Genomic DNA, 3599 nt, shown 5'->3' on the forward strand with positions numbered 1-3599 from the left:
TTTAAGGAGCGTCTGCTTGGCTTCTATTCTTTTGGCCGTTCTTTTGTGAAAAAAGTGCTGAGTTTAGTATCTTAGTTCTATTGGTCAGTGGAGACGGAAGAAGTTGCCATTGGTGGTTTTAAACAATGCCTGTATTCCTACATGTGTTCTCCAGACATGGATTGGATCAGGATGTCTTGCTGTTGGCACCAAGCATGACTCCCATGGTAATTCAAAAAAAGCCCCTGAACTTTGTTTCCAAGCTTGAAGACGTTTCACTTCCCATCCAGGAAGCTTTTTCAATAAAAAAATGTCAGAAATAGCGTTGAGTTTGAGGCTCTTATACAGTAGCCCAACAAAGCCATACAAAGGTATGCCCCATGCATGCCTATGTCCCTGAAATAAGGTTTCTTAAAGGGAATTATTGGTCTGTCTAAATAGGCGAGGTCTTCTGGTCCCCTCTTAAGGGGTTGGAATAACAAAAAAAGCCAAATGAGCCCCATTCCAAGTGGTGGACCCGTTAATCCGTTTCAATTCGCATGTTTTTTCAACAAAAACAAGGCTTTGTTGGACTACTGTAAAAGAGCCTCGAACTCAACGCTATTTCTGACATTTTGAATTGAAAAATCTTCCTGGATGGGAAGCAAACTATGACATGGATGACTGAGAACCTTCACCAGCAAATTGCACTCCATTTTGGGATATCCTCGCAAACCCAACCCCTTTACCTTGGACTAGAAGGCCTCGCCTATTCAGCCAGGCTAACAATTCCCTCTAACAAACCCCCCTTTCGGAGACATAGACAGGTATGGGGCATTGCAGGCTAACAAAAGAAACCAAGCGACCCCCATTCCAAAGGTGTGGACCAGTTTGTCCATTTTAATTTTCATGTTTTCTGTACAAAAACAAGGCTCTGTTGGGCTACTGTATAAGAGACTCGAACTCGATGCTATTCCTGACATTTTGAATTGAAGAATCTTCCTGGATGGGAAGTGAAACGCCTTGAAACCTGGAAACAAAGTCCAGTGCATTGTTTTTAACTTTTTTTAAATAAGTATGACCTGGATGACTGAGAATATCCACCAGCAACTCTCATTGTAGTTTTTAGCTTTTCCTCTCCAGATAATCAGGAGGATTCATCAGACAACACAACCTTACTCCTGCCTTCTGTTGTCAATCCTTGGACTTCCTGTAGAAATTTTGTTTTTTTATCTGCAACCCTTCTTTTCCAAAAGTCTCCTTCAGTGATTCACTCATACTTACCCTCAGCTGTTACCAATCAAGCTCTGCACCGGTGGTAACATGTTTCAGTGCGTGACCCTTTGAAACTTCTTGGAGCTTATTTGAAGATTGAAGATTTTGATAACCCTGCAAATATTCCCAGTTGCTGTTGCCTGCATGACGGTAAGTTATGATTGTTGCAGCTTTTCTTTGTAAGCTTCCACTGGAAGCAAAAGATGGCGGTGTCCTCACCTCTCCGCCTTTCATTGCTCCCAGCCAGCTGGATAGAGCTAACTTCAGAGATTCCCCTGTTTTGGTTCTGCTTCTATTTTTTAACAGATTGTAGCTTCATGCAATGGTTTAATCTGCAGATAATCTCGCGTTAAGATCATCTAAAATAAAAAACAAATTGGATTTATATTTTTCTTTGTGGAATTTATTTTGAAGCGGTATATATTTTTTTAAATGGTTTCTCACGAGTTTGTTACGGAAGCTGAGAGCGGTCGTGTCCCTCCGATACTTTTTCATGGTGGTTTCTTGAGAAAACGAGTTAATTTTCTCAATATCTAAAGATAATGAAAGCCATTTTCTCGTTATAATGAGATGATTGGTGTGTTTTAAAACTGATTACATCCTTTATTACCACAACAGCCGGTGAGGATTTTTAAATGTAAGTCATGGCATCCAGGGTTATAAAAAAGAATACGACTTCTCTCGGCTTCTGTAGTTTGTAGCTTAGGACTGTCTTAATGTTTGTAGATGAGCTCAGAGAGACGTACTGCAGGTGATTTGATCTTTAATTATTCAGTGGACGTTATAGGTTTAGTGACTGAGTTAAAACGAAAGTGGCTGAGTGTGGAATGTGGGGAGAGATGCAGGTGGCCTCTGAAAGGTGCAATCTGTTTGAAGTAGAAGAAGCAAAATTGGAGAACTTACTTATCTCATAATGTTTATAAAATCATTTTGTCTGAGTTTTAAGTTAGATGGAAAACTATTTCGAAAAGGTTTTTGCAGAGATGTTAAATGTCTTCTCCCTCCCTCTGATAAGTGATGACCTTGGCGTTTTCAGGGCTGCGTTTGCACAAGTTGGAACGGATCCTGCAGGTCAGGGTCTCCAATCTTTACGCCTCCTCGTTTCCCTCCACAGCTCTGCTTTTCAGGCAAAACCCTCTCCAGGCTGCTCTGCTCTGCAGTCTGGCTCTTTGTGTGTGTGTTTGAATGGGGGAGGGGAGCTTAGCAGCTGGAACAGAACCCTCCACCAGCTCCTCCTCATAGATGTGCTCATCTAAATATGACTTCAATGGGAGGTCGGCCTGCTGCGTTGGATCAGACAGAGGGAGAAGTTCAGCCGTGCCAATCTGTCCATCAGCTCCAGAGAGGGGCGGGGGGGCAACACAATCACAACCATCTCTTCTTCTGGGGATCCAATATGGCTGCCTGTCCTAGAAAATGTGAGCTGTCTGACGAAGACGGATCTTCCACGGAGGACGACGGATGTTATATAAGAACTGGACTCTCCTCACGTCAGCAAAAGATACTGATCAAAATAAAGAGTCACAGAATAAAAATGATTTTCAACAGAAAGGAAATAATTTAATAAAACAAAGCAACATTCTACCAGATTTATCTGCAGAATCTACATATAAATCTAGCTGATTCTGCTGTGATCAGTTTCCTGTTATTTGTCTCTTTGTGCTGATGTCAGGTAAAAGTTAAAAAGTAAACTTCAGCAATCATCACCCTAGATCTGTTGGTCCATTAATGAGGGGAAGTAGAAACTGCCATGTAACACCTGAAAAAAATTCAGCCACTGGTTGCTATGGTGATTCCCACCTTGAGCTCTGGGAGGCTGCATGTAGGAAGATCCATCAATTTTCCTTTTTTTCACCAGAACGGTGGAGAGAAACAATTCTCATGTCTCTGGTGACACAAAACGCTTTGTAGTTTTAAATGATTATTGTAATCGAGAATTGTTAGTTTGCATTTTGTTGCATTTTTATAGTCTATATAAGCCTATATCTAAAGTTGCTAGTTCTCTGCGTACTGCCTTGGACAACGCAGCTCCTTTGAAAAGGAAAACTGTTAAAATTAGAAAACTGGCTCCTTGGTTTAATGCAGAGCTGCACACTTTGAAGCAAAATGCTAGGAAACAGGAGAGAAAATATTGGGAAACCTACCTAGTCTGGAAAAGTAGTTTACTAATGTATAAGAGAACCCTTTGAGAGATAGAGGACAATAAGAATAATCCTGTATACCTTTTTAATACAGTTGCCAAACTCACCCAGAGCCATAGCTCTGTTGAACCGTCCATTCCACCTGCTCTTAGCAGCACTGATTTTATGGCATTCTTTATAAATAAGATTGATCTTATTAAAAATAGGATTGATCTTATTAAAAAT

This window comes from Cyprinodon variegatus, unplaced genomic scaffold (genome assembly GCF_000732505.1).
Source record: "Cyprinodon variegatus isolate N-32 unplaced genomic scaffold, C_variegatus-1.0 Scaffold330, whole genome shotgun sequence".
NCBI lineage: Eukaryota > Metazoa > Chordata > Actinopteri > Cyprinodontiformes > Cyprinodontidae > Cyprinodon > Cyprinodon variegatus.